Source organism: Phalacrocorax carbo, chromosome 7 (assembly GCF_963921805.1).
Source record: "Phalacrocorax carbo chromosome 7, bPhaCar2.1, whole genome shotgun sequence".
NCBI lineage: Eukaryota > Metazoa > Chordata > Aves > Suliformes > Phalacrocoracidae > Phalacrocorax > Phalacrocorax carbo.
In genome coordinates, this window is record NC_087519.1 from 14121076 (window position 1) to 14134718 (window position 13643).

Here is a 13643-nt window from a genome sequence, read left to right on the forward strand (position 1 = left end):
AGCAGCACATGAAATTCTTGTCTTTGGGCAGCTTTTTGGTTCTTGTGACCGGTTTCCATAGCAAGAAAATACGCAGCTTTGGTTAAACCTGTTACGTGTGACTTTGTTGTGCTCTAAAATCGTTCCTGTATTTAACAACAGTGCTGAGCAGTTTAAAAATCTGCTGTTGCCAGATAGCGAGTGGGTGTTGTGCCAGTGTGTTTGTGCAGATAGGAACTGCTCCGGCAGCTGAAGGGCAGCTGGCAGCTTTCCTGCCTCGTCATGCATGCTGGCGTGCTCTCTGCTGCCTGGTGAACTGATTCACCTCATCAAAATAATTTGCTGGTCTGGGGCGTTCTTGTGAACCCTACTGGCATCTCAGCATGATCAAGGGTAGAAAATGAGATGGCCTTCTGTATGCAGCTGATAGTTGTGAGTTTGTGTATCATTAGTACTGAGTATGAAGAGAATTTGTATTTTGAGCTGAAGATCACAGCATATGCTGGGATTCCTCTTGTCCAAAGCCACGCACCTTTTGGAAAATGAGTTAAGCAGTGATTTTGCTGCCAGATCTACCCAGGTGATCCCACAGAAGTGTTTCCATGGAGTGTGGCACAATTACAGGGGTTCGTGTAGCATGCATGCTCTTCCACTAGCAAAAGAAGTCTTGTAATCCCAGTGCTGATCAAATTATCATCTGTTCAATGACAATTCCATGTGGCAGCTTTTTGTTTCTCTTTGTGAAAATCCACCAAGTCTGTACAACAAGAACAGTGGTTCACAGCTGCCATTTGGAGAAAAGTCATGGCAAGGAAGGATTTAAGATTTCTGTAGGACTGAGAGATGTCCCTGGGGAATGTTTGTAGTAAAAACCTGGTAATCCGCCCCCCCCCCAGGAAATCCCAGGAGCTACTTCTGAAGTGGAGGGATGGGTTGCATAAATTCGTTTTCTCTGTTGGATGTGGGCAGCCTGTTGCATTAGGCTAGCTATCTGAGCAGCCTCAGGAAGGTGCCAGGGCAGCTGTGCAGATGGTCCTCTTGACAGGGCACTTTCTGCGCTTCACTGCTGCATTCCCCTCCTTTGCTTTGGGTCCTCTAACTTCTCTACAGAGGTCAATACTGTTGTCTTCCTTCAGCTTGTGGTAAATTCTGAATTGAATCATGTATTCAGCAGTGGTTTGAATCTCTTTAAAAAAAGATTGTCATGTTTGTTTCTGTTTTCAAGAGCAGCTGAACACCTTGTTTCTCTCCAACCTCCTTCTCCTTCCCCAGGCTGCTGAGGTGCAGAATCGCTCTCTCCATGACTGCTTTTAACCGATAATAGTTAATCACTGCCTTTTGCAAAATGACCTGTAATATATTTTTTTTCTCTTGCTCTTCTGCTGGCCTGCTCTGTCCTCTCATTTTGATTTATAGCTCTACACGTAGGTATGTTAATGGAAAAACCTTGAAGGGACTGATTGTGTATGCTCAAACAGCCACGTCCGGAAGAGTATGCATTTAGCTGCTTAGATTTCCATGTATGTACCGCATTAGGGCTCAGCAGGGCAAGTGGGGTGTGCATTTAATTTAGTGTCTTTCCTAAGCTGTCACATTGCTGCTTGTTTTTGCTAGAGCATATGCTCTGATGGAGGCTGTTGATTCAGCAAAAATAATGATAGCCAGTAGAGCTGATCAAATGCTCTAGAAATAGTTTATCACATAAATTATTCAGTGACTGTTGCTGTTTCTTATCACATAATGTGTTTGACCGCTTGGAGGTTGGTGTGCTTGCGCTCTTGTGCAGAAGCTTGCTGAGGAGGCTTTTCTCCTTCACTCACCTTTGGCGCAGGTACAAAGGTTTCCAATGTTCCTCACGGGCCATACAGGTGGGGAGGTGAGAGCCTCTGGTAAAGGCTTGAAGTCCTCTTACAGCAATTCCCAGTTGAAGCTCTCCAGTTAGCAAAGCCACAGAGGGCCCCTGAGAGCTGCTAACCATGCATGTTAGATGTTACCATTCATTTTTGCTCACCAGTTGGACAGTTTTGTGATAGTTGTGCCAGTAAAAGGGACCATTGAACATGTATGGGTGGTGACTTCAGGGAACCTGGCTCGAAGCTGGGCTTGCACAACCTCTGGGGCTGACAGAGCTGAGGGAGTGGTAGGCAACCTCCAGGAGAAGCCAACAGGTCCACTGGTTGTTCAGGGAGTGGGAGTCTGGCTGTGTTGCAGCATAGGGTTGCACACAGCTTTGCCAACAACAAACCAGTTTAATAAGTTCTCATGCACTCCAGCAATCCATTCTTGCCCCCTGCCACAGCAGCTGTGGAAATCAGGAAATTTAGGTTCAAAAGTGTGCGGCAGGTCTTGTTTGGGTGAAGAGATATTGTGCCTCATGTTTTTCTATAGGAAGTTTGTTTGCTGTCTGATGTGACAAATGTATACTTGTATCAGGGCTTGTGGGTTTGCTTTTTTGTTTTGTTTTGTTTTCTGGGCCAGCTAAGTTATTCACTTAATGCTTACGTTAATTACACGAGTATAATTCCTCTATGATACTGATAAATGGATTATGTATCAAATACTGAGGGCACTGTGTAAAACTGCACTTAAGAAAGATCTTTTGTTATCTTCCATATGCAGTTGTTCCTGTCACCTGCCTCATTTGACATGGTATCCCCCCAGGAGCAGCCTTTTCCCCAGTGCTGGAGTCAGCTTGCTGGGGATACGCGACATCAAAACACTTTCTGATGCTGGTGGGTGGCTTGGGTGTTGATCTTGGTAAAGTAAAGGTAGGCAGTAACAGGGATGGGTACATCAGGAGTGGCAGGAAAACCCCCAAGAGTTTGGAATTTTTTCCAGAGAAATCTTTGTTGAATTGCAGTTGAAATAGCTGGCTTGTTCCTCCTCTAGTAGTTGGCTATGAACATCCATGGTGAGAATCCCAGTTTCTGTTTTAGAAGCAAAAGAGGATCAGGCCTGCAGATCTGTCCAGGATGATAACTTGCCTATGCGCGGTCAATTTGCATTGCAGATGTGGTTTCCTCACAAGCCAGGGGCTGGAAGGCAGGCTGTTCTTCACAGGCATCCTGCAGTCGCCACACCCATCCTTGCCTGTTTTGCGCCATCTTGTCCCTCAAGCACTACAGCTTCTCTGAGCAGCCTCTGCTGTATTTTAACCAAGCACTTCTCCTTGGGATGGTGAGTAGCTGAAGCGGCCAATTAACCCCTGTTCCACCAACCCAGCTCTGTTTCCTTGGCGTTGAGATGCCTCCTAGTTGGTGTCTGGTGGAAACGTTGGTTTCTGTGGTTATTTTTGATACATCAATTCTTGCATCCTTTTTGAAACAGTTGTTAAGGAGGTGTGGGGTCCCTTAGATCTGTGAAGAAAGGTTGAGGCGAGCAGAGAACGTGAAGCCGTGATCCTGACCACGCTCCAGCATGCTGTCCTTGGTGTGCAGAGCTTAGGAGGCACCTCCCATAATGCTGTGCTTTTCCATGGCCACCTATGTCACATGGAAGAACAGGGGAAAGGAGGCTTCCCTTGAAGGGGTCTGGATGCTCTGTGGTCTGAAGGCTCTGCTTCACTCCTTGGGAGGTCTCTTGGGAGATCTGTTCAGCTGGGGACCTGTGAAGCAGCCTGCTCCTCAGCCCTGTCAGTACTGCTGCTGCCATTGTGGTGGTTCAGTGGGAAGTTGTCAGTGAAGGACAGGGCTGTTCTTGCAGTGGGCTGGTGTGGGTGTAGTTCCCAATCCACCCTTGGCTTCTCATCCCAGCTTCTGAAACTGAGTGAACCTCCCCTCACGGTGACGCAACTGTGCATGGGACTCTGCACCAAGCAGGTCTGCTTTTAAAGCAAATACAAACCTGATTTTATCTTTCTTGCATTTAATATTATCAATTTTAAGACCTAGATCTGTTCCTTAGTGAAGCCCCATAAAAAGTTCCATCACTGACAGTCCATGGGGCAGCCTGGTGTGAGGTGAGGAGGAGATGTCAGTCACTGCTGCTGCCCAAGTGGGGTGAACTCCCCCTTGCTTCAGAACCAGGCAGGGTTTTGATCTTTTTCGCGATTGATCATCCCTAGGTTATGTGGACCTCATAGTCGGTGGACCTCACAGTGAGAATTTCTGTGGCAGTTTGTGCTGCTTATACCATCTTGTGCACTGAGAATTCAGCAAACTGTTTGGAGAAGGAAGAATTTAAAAGTCACAAGCCAAGAGCTAAATGTCTCCTAATGTTACCTCAGTGCCTAGAACCACCACCCATTACATGCCTCTTGGCTTTTGGTGGGGTGGGATTTAGTCTGCTCTTAATACATTGGCCTGTGTAGGGAGAGCAACAGGGAACTGCAGTCTATGAGAATTATTTAATGTATCAAAATGTGACTCAAGGTGCCATGTTTTCTTTAGCAACAAAACCTTTTGACAAAACAAACCAAAGCCACTTGACAAAACTATTCCTGATCCAGCACCCTGGACTTTCCCTCATGACACTTTGCTGATAGACCTACCTGTGGGGCCACAGTGTAAGTGGAAGTACTGAAATAATCAGAGTTTATTTTTTAAAAAATCCTTTCAAAAAGAGGAAAATTTGTTCTTGAAGTAAACTCCTCCATCTGTAAACTGTATCGTCCCTCAGCATCTGATAACACTGTAAAGCAGTAGAGAGCGTTACTGGCCTTGCAAGTGTGTGACTGAGGAATCTGTCTCCACCCTGAAACTGGGGAGAGGAGGAAAGCAGGCGCTGTATTTTTGGCAAAGGCTTCTTCATGTATTTACATTTTCTGCTGAGACAAATGGCCAAATCTGAGCAATTCAGTTCATTGGTTTTTTGGTTTTTTCCTCCAGCCTTGTGGTAGTTCTGCAGTTGTGCACAGAAGCAAAACTGAGGCTGTTTAAATATTGCTTACTTTCTCAGTTTATCACAATTATTCTTGATCTTTCATCCTGCCAGTGAAGTGATGCCTGTGTCGGGTGGCAAGCATTCAAGTTATTGTTAGGGTCAATTTGTTATTAATAGCTGAGGACACCATGCTTGACTACCTCAGCGTACTCAGGGCAGTGGTACTGTGGTACTGTGTTGGTCATACTACAGTTGGGAAAACCCCTCTAACAGCTGTGATACCAGCCTATCCTTGAGACTGATGAATGGCAGGTAAGCTTAGAGGAGCACTGTGGTAATTCATCGGGGAGCTGATGCCCTGCTTCCTCAGGTAGATGTTTTGCAGCTGCTGTTGAACTTTCCCTCTTTGCAGTGTGGCCTTGTCCCACCTGGCAGTGCCAGGTCTCCCTCTCCGAAGGCAGCAGCATGTGTGGAGTGAGGGCAGTAGTCGCAGCAGTGGTTCTCCTCTGGTTATGCTGGCTTCTCCTGCAGCCTTTACGTTACTGTGGCTCTGACAGTCCCAAAGGCTGCCCGAAATCAAATGCTTGGGACAAAGCATGACACGTGGAACAGAGCAGCACACTGTGCCAATAACCAATGTGCTGTGGTGGGTTAAAATACCTGCTGCCCCAGGGCTATTTGACGAAGGACGGTGCGAGGAACCTCGGTGGCCTTCCCACAAACCTTCCCGCTGCACAGATGTGCCAGGCAAGCTGGTGTGGAGGCTTGTAAGAAGGATCCAGCATCTGTTGAGAAACTCTGCCTGAGAAGGGAGCTGCCTGCAGGACCGAAGTTTACAGGGTGAGGTGTGAAGTACATAGGCAGACATCATTGTAGACATTCAAAGTCAAAGCTCACACTCCAGAAGGTATGTTGCTGTTCTGACTTGCAATTTACTTCCAAGATGTTACTCTGACCAGAATTTTATTTTTCTTTTATTTTAGTAGCTGAAGGAATATCTTTGTCCCATGAGAATGTACTGTACTAGGCAGAGAGGAGTTACCTCTCTGGAGTGATACTAATTTGGGCAGTGCCAGGCTTTTCATTGTCATGGCAAAGGGTCCTATGTGGTATGAAAATAAGATGAAATCCATTACCTTCTCCATCATCAACTTCAGCAATAATTGCAGCATACACCAAGGACTGCGAGTCCTGGCATTCATTCTGCGAAAAGCAGTGACTCTGCGAGGCCATACCAGATAGGTTACACACAGGTAACTTAACCCAGCAATAGTAAGGGGAAACGGGCTTGAACATGAGAAGGTCATGTTGTGTTGCTTCTCTGGTTTCCCAAGCTAAGGCCCACGGTCTGTCCCTGAAAGACCTAGGTAAAGCTAAAATTAAGTCACTCATAAATATTTATAGTAGATATGTTAGGATATAATCCTCTAGGGGTGTGATTGCTCTCTCTGTGCTCTAAAATGTACTAAAGGGGAAATAATAGCACTATAAATACGGTCGTGTTTAGCTAGGTCATTACCTTAATGGTGTTTATGGTCATTCTCTAGGCACTAGAGTTGGAGCAGTGAAAAAATTAACAGGGAACTGAAAAACCGGTAGGGGGTGATCCCTTTGCAAATGATACTTTGGTTGCAATGCTTCAGTTATGCAATGATTCATCATTACAGTAGCAATAAGGTTTAAAGTCCTTGTATGCACAAGTCACGGCAGTAACTAGTGCAGCATTTGTACAGGCTGACCAGGCCTGTGCAAGGCAACCATTTTGTTGCAGATTTCTGTGGAGAAGCCGAGGCCATCAGCTCTTTTGGGTTGTTTGTGGTGGGTTTTTAAAATTTCTTTTTCCTTACATTATAAAATAGAACAGTGCACCAGAGTTTGAGGATTCAGACAGAAATATTATTATGTTATTTTTCAACTGTCAGTTTTCCACACCAATTTACTTAGACAACTTCCAAAGTATTTAATATCTATATACAAAGTGCAATGTTCAAATTAGTTTGATTTTTTTTTAAAATACAGAATCACAGACTTGGTTTTGCTCTTTCTTTTTATAGGAGCAAAACTTGGTGAGCTGCTGAGTATTTGCTTCCCTTGGAACAGGCTGCTCCAATTTCAGTAATAAAGTGGGTAGAGTTTGCAAGGATTAAAAATGGCTTTCACAGAAAAGAAAAGGACCTAACGTTCGTAAACCCGTGATCCCCAGCTTCTGTGGGAAACACTTGGAGGTTAATGTGCTGCTCCTTTGACCACGAAGTTCCTGGTATGTGAAAGTCTTGCTGGGAAACGTTTAGTTGTTAATTTGGTCCGATGATCCCCCGTGGAGGAAGGGAGGCTGGCTCCCCGGGTTAGGAATGTGGGGGTGTGCCTCGTGCCTGTGGCTGCATGAGCCTTTCTGCTTGCGTATTGGAAGCGCTCTCCAAAAGAGTCAGGAGGGAGTTGTGCAAAACGATGCTTGCTTTATTTTCCGAGAGGGAAGCCAGCGTACATGCAGGGACTCTTTATCCGTCCTCTTTCCTGTCTGGTAACTTGAGCCCATGTTATCTCCTTAATGTCATTTAGTCAGTACTTGTTAGACCTTAGCAACCATGCCACTTTAATTTCTATTTCTCTATAGTTAACTCTGAAATTTAGTTTCCGCAGTATAGCAGCCTTTATAGCAGTGTAGCAGGTTTGGATAAGCGTGTATTGTTTAACCTACATATGACACCAACGCTGAAATCCAGCTAGCTGGTCCACACATAGTGTTTTACTCTATGCAGACAGTACATGGGGTATATTTAGGGTTATGACTATATTTAGTATGTTGTTCTGAAACATCTGACAGCCATAAGGTCTGGGTTATGGAGAGTTTGGTTTTTGAGTATCAGCAGCGAGCTGAAACTTCCCCCTGTGGCAACAGTGTTTGGGCTACATAAACAGCAAAGAATTGGTTCTGCTTGAATTTGTCATCACTCTGTTGTTGATTTTCAGTTTCTCTGTGACAATAGGAACTCTGGAAGAGAAAGAATAACATCTCTTTCCTTTGCTGAATGTAGTATCAATGATGTGGGAAAAGTAAGTGAACAAAGCATGCTGTGACCTGTTTTCTGGCCTGGGATTCCTGGGTCTTCAACTGGTTGTTCCAGTGTATCTGAATATGCAAAAACCTGTGACTGTCAGCGTGATGAAGAAGTAGCCTGCAACTGTGACCAAACAACTTGCCCACACCCAGAAAGAGAATTTAATTTCTTACTGTAAACCATGTTTGGCACAGGCTTTATCTAGTTTCATCATTCATCTTCACACCTAACTTCCTACACTCTCTTCCCTTTGACCTCTGTTTCAGATCTTTCTCTTGTGGTTGTGTATAGTTGTGTTGAACAGGTGGCTGCAGACACTCCCCAAACACCTGCCAAGCTCTGGAAATTTTATCACAGATCAATCAGCATCATGTGGTGGGACTAGACTATGCTGAAACAAAATCCTCTTTATTTCTCTCTCTCTTTTTTTTTTTTTCTCTTTTCAGGTGGATAGTTGAAAATAGCCTTGTTCAAACAGACCTCCCACAGAAGCCTGTATGAGTCTGGCAGACACTAGAGTTTGAATAAGTGCTTCATGATTTGGTTTTGACTTAATAGTTCATATCAGCATTTAAAAAAAAAAAACTAACACTACCCCTTCTTCACTGAAGAGCTTTCAACTTTGTGCTCAATGACTGCATTTACCTGTTAATGTACAAGAAGATTGATTTTCATGTGATTTGCTTCTAATGTCAAGCCATAAAGCAGCCTAGAGTCTGATCCCAGAAGACCTTACCCAACATTGTCTGCCTGCTGCAGCAAACAGCATTTCTTGCAAATAATTAAATCCCTGGGGAATATCAATAGCTGGGTTGCTAATACTGCATTTAGATAAGAAGGAGGAACTGTAGGTGATGTGGGAGAATTACTTTGAAGAATCCACTGTCTCTCTAAAGCACTTTCTACTGAGAGCAGATATCTATCAAATTTTCCTCTTGCCAGTTAAATTTAGGGCTGAAATTCCTGCTACTGTAGAGATTCAGGAGGTCCAGCCCTTCATGACCACATCAGCTTGTTGCTGCAGTTGTCTTCTGGATTGGTGCAGGCCAAGGCTGTGATCGGACATGTCCTAAAGTACCCCAGACCTGGTATGCTCTCCCCACTCCTAGCTGCCTTTAACTGCAGGTACCAGGGCAAGAACTGGAGTTGGAGCTTTCCCAGCAGGTGCACCCTCTTCCCATCCCTGCTTGGGGCAGCATCATGCTCAAAGCCTGTGAACACAGTGTGTTACAGGCTTCCCTGAGCATGCACTTGCACTTGCCCTTCACATCAGGAGCAGAAACTTACTGGATGTGTCTTGAGCCTTCAGTTGGAGTGGAGATGCTTAAACCCCCTCCACGCATCCCACTGTTGTGTTTCCAAAGAGCTAAACACTAGCAGCTTCTTCGACAGCTAATGGGAGCTGCAGTAAGAGCTCAGCAATCATGGGAATCAAGCCTTTAATTACACTCTTGGGAATGAAAGGAGATGTCTTATCCTGCCATGAACCTTTAAAAGCCCTGGTAAGTGCAGTGGAAGTGGTTTGTAATAGCAGGAATTCATTTGTTAATAAACTTCCCCTTGCCTGTCCTGTCACTAATTCAGTGGGCTTCCAGTGTGAGCCTCAGCTGCAAGATGGCTGGTGCTCAAGCTGGGGAAAAGCAGCTCAGTGTTTCAGGGGTTTTGGTAGCATCGTGGTTCTGAAAAAAGCTTCCTAGCTCATTTTGGTATAGATGGGGTAATGGATGTACCTATTTACTAGCTTGATTAGCAGCTTGTTTCCTTCTGGAGTAAATGCATAATATATGTAGAGCAACTGAAAAGTTGTTAGGAGTAAGTTTAAAGAAAATACATAGGAAAGAGGGCTTGACTATATAGAACACTAACAGGTAACAGTCTTGCACTGGCAGGGATAAGAAAAATGTTTTAATGTGTTTCCCTGATTACCAAGGAAATCCCTGTGTGTTTTACTATTTTATATATCAAAAATACAAAGTCATGGATCTGGAAGTTAGAGGGCTATCAGTGTTCTTCAGCCTCACCTGGGTCTCATGGTGCCAGGAAGAGTCCCGTTGGCTCCACTGGTGCTCCTTGCTCGTGCAGCCCGGTGCATGGTGGCAGTGTCCAGCACGTGTCCCCTCCTGCTTGGCATTGCTTCCTTGGGGCCTCAGGTGCTGACTCCATCTCACAGAGTGAGCAGCTGCACAGGGTCACCTCGAGCCATCCCACAGGCTTCTCAGGGCAGCAGGGGACATTTGTCCACATCTTGGGGACTTCAGTTCCTGGTCCAGCGTCTTAGTGCAAACCTGAATTTGGTGACAGCTGACTGCTGAGCTGGGAACTGAGCTAACCTAGATACAGACCCAGGAGTGGCATTCTCCAGGAGGCACCAGGGAGGTGGCTAAGGAGGGTAACGTGTCTTTGTGGGGCTGCAACTGGCTCTGCTGGAACTCATTGGCCAGAGCCCTGTGTCAGGCTGCTCTCCCTCATGTCTGGCTGCTACTGCACTCTCTGTTTTTGAATTTTCCAATAACTTGTTTCTCCTGCCTATTTTTATCTCTTTATCATCTGCCACAATCCCACTGCAGCCTGGCTGTTTGCCACAGAGGGTCTCCTCACCTGACCATCGCCGCATTTGGGAACATTTTGGAGATTGTTTGCGCTGGCAGGAGGCAGAGCTGCTGTTTGGTCTGTCACAGCAGTGGGTTTTGTGCAACATGAATGACAGCTGGCCTTTCTGCTCTGCCACGCAGTGCAGGATTGACCAGAAGTTGTTTTATAATTAAGCTATAAGACAGGATACACCATGTGTTTCTGGGTAACTGAAACATGCTGTGGGTGACGGTAGTTCTGAGGCAAAAGGATAAAGTGACTTCAGTGTAATACTCACCTGACTGATGTACATCGCCAGATCCTGCAGTATTTTTATAATAATCATGCTTACTGCTAAGTACTTCACACTCTTCATCTTTAAAGCATCTTGCAGACATTAACTAATTAATTGGCACAACAGCCCAGTGAGGGAGGCGAGACCAGGGAGAGATTATTAAAAGCAGAGTGGGTCCTCAGGGTAGAATTAAGTGGATAAGATCGGTAACATTTTATTGCATGACTATTTTAGCACAACAGAAGAACCTGAAGTGAAATGTATGAGTTTGATGAATGCCTTTCTTGTGTGTTACCCAGGTAGGGAGGAGAGGACCCCCTGTTCCAGGAGGCCCAGCTGTTCCCTGAGTGCTGAACCATTGAGGACCCTGCAGCGCTGCCTTCGCAGGCTGTTACTCCAGGGCTGCTTGTGCACATCAGGGCTATGTTCTACAGCATGCATCTAGAAAAGCCACAACATAAACAGGTCCTTTGCAAAATGAGACTGTGACTTCCTAGAATTCTGTGGCTTTTCTGACTTAGTAGAACTCTCTACTTCCCTTAATGAGAAATAGCTGAAATCTCCTGACTTTAGGAGTGACCTACATGTGACATCTTTGCTTGAGGGAGAGGTGGGAGTATTCAGTTATTTAAGGTTGTCTTTTGAAAGAAATGAAATGGTAGAATACCAGAATAACTCATTGCATCTCACCTGTTTTTTATCCTCTCCTGAAAGTAAAAAGTTAAATGTGTAATCAGAAATTTCAGAAGTGGTGTTTCTTTTGTTAGTTTATTTTGGGTAAGTCTTGCTCTTAAAGAGGGGTAGGAGGTTGGTGTTGTTTTCAGAATGGCTGCTTCTCCATCTGAAATATGGAGAGATGCTGCAGAGCCTCTCTAACAGGCAAAGGATCCCTTTGGATCCTGGATTAGAAAGCAAAGTGCTGGCATTGAAGCCCTATGCTGTGTCATGGCCACACATGGAAATCAACCCCAAAGTAGGGCAGAACCCTGTTTTCCCTTATGGTTTCTGTTTGTACCAAATTAATGCCCAGACTTGTCAGACCAGGGTACTGTCGCATGTAGCGCTGCAGGCATGAGTGCAGGGCTTTGGCCAGGGAGAGCTGTCAGCTGTGCCTGATTCAGGTGTAACTTGTTTTCATGATCCACATTCAAGAGAAAAGCATTGACATATTTTTTGGTGCTACAGTCAGACTGCTGCGATGTCCTTCATTGGGACTGACCTTAAATTTATCTTGAGTTAGTGCCCTGTACACGGCACCACTGGTGCCTGCTGGGCCAGGTCTAATGCAGTGGGCACAGGTGAGAGCTCCCTCCCCCCTGCTGCTGGCTGAAGTCCGAGTACGGTGCAGCTTGGCCCTGTCAGTGCCGGCACTGTGGCTGCTCTGCTGTTTGTAGGCAGGGAAAACAAGTGGAGTGACTTTTCCAAAAGGTGTTGGTGGGGAAATGCAACACTCGGGGGCGGGGTGTGTGTGTGTGGAATATGGGGATCCTCCTGACATTAGGGAAGTTTTGCAAAAATCAACTCTGCTGTGGAAAAGAGGAGAGGCAGCAAGGAGGGGTATACATGGGAGAGAACTTGACGTTTCCCAGTTGATCTTGTCAGTTGGTTTTGGTGCTGGTAAATTCCTCTGTGTGTGCTATTATTAGTGAATATTTACAGTTAAACATTGAAGAGACTTCTCTTACAGTCAAATAAAATTGATTACCCTGAAGGCCCCTGTCATGCCCATCACTTAACAAGCCCTCTGCCCCTGAGTCCTTTACGAGGGTGGAGGAAGGTAGCCTCCCACATCCCCTGCGGTCAGACTTGTGGTTGGAAGGAAATGCCAGCATGGTTGTCCGTGTGGTCATAGAAAGTCTGCAGATTCTCATCTTGGACTAGATCCAAGAGGTCTTGTGCTTTATGCACAAGCTCATCCTTAGAAGGACGTGTTGTTTCCTGATATTCCTGGAAAACAGTTTCCTGCCCTGAGATAACCAGGAGTTGTTAACCTTAGCTAGGATTTATCCAGACATCCGATTTACTTATCAATACCCATGCAGGAGCTGTGGGAACAGATGAGGCTGTCAATGTGCCAAATTCTTCCATGAGGCTCTTCAAGCCAGAGTAGGAGAGGCAGCCGCTGCTTAGCTCACGTTATTTGAGGGAAGAGAGGAGGAAGAGGGGGAAGATAGAATGCAAAGTCTGTCTTTCTTTCGTTTGCATGTATTTTCTGGATAGATTTTCCTGCTCTGACTCAACATTAGTAAGCCCTTGTTTCCCAGTGTGTAATTGTTCTCTGCTGATAGAGGAGGAAGGCGGCTGTCGTCATGTGCAGTCGGTGAAATGGCCTCTGACATTTGTTAACTTGTTTAAACAAATACATCTCAAAACCAGTTCTGTTTAAGAGGGCAGTGCACAGAGGTTAACTCTGTGTATGCTAGTAAGTACTTGTATATGATGTTCTACTTTTTCAAGGAGGCATAGATATATTTTCATAGAGCTCAAGCTCTAGGCAGCAGCTAATTTTAAGTTGTTTAGCAAGATGTAGCTCCATTGCAAATAAGTTAACATGGATGCATTTTCTGCTGGTTGTGGAGCTTTTCTTGCTCTTTAAAGGAATATAATAAAAATACCCTCTTTGCCTATCCAGACTTTCAGGTATTTTTGTAAGTGTGGCCTTGTTTGTAAAACTGGTAAGATTACATCATGATACTATTTTCTCATTTTGAAGAAGGCTATGACACAGAGCTATTATGAATAGACAAAAATTGCCAAAGAAGCCTGTGATGTAGCGATCTCTTTATGTCCTTCATTACTGCAGGCATGTAGCCTGCTTTCTCCCAACAAATTCATGGCATCCTTTGATTAATCCCTTGGACTGCACATGTTTTAGTCTCATGTTCATGCATGTCTCAGAGGGTGAAAGAAACAGTCTG

The 13643-nt window shown here is 45.1% G+C and overlaps 1 long non-coding RNA gene across 4 annotated transcripts; it reads left to right on the top strand.

Moving 5' to 3' along the window:
• Nucleotides 1-6529: 6529 nt before the first annotated feature.
• On the top strand, nt 6530-11588 carry LOC135314287 (uncharacterized). 4 transcript variants are annotated; one of them, XR_010373751.1, is made up of 4 exons: nt 6530-6618; nt 6855-7854; nt 8306-9361; nt 11025-11588. It is a non-coding gene; the product is annotated as an uncharacterized LOC135314287 (long non-coding RNA). The 4 variants fall into 4 exon arrangements; XR_010373752.1 differs by having other exon boundaries at nt 6855-7060; nt 7771-7854; nt 8306-11588; XR_010373749.1 differs by having other exon boundaries at nt 8306-11588.
• The last annotated feature ends 2055 nt before the right edge of the window (nt 11589-13643 follow it).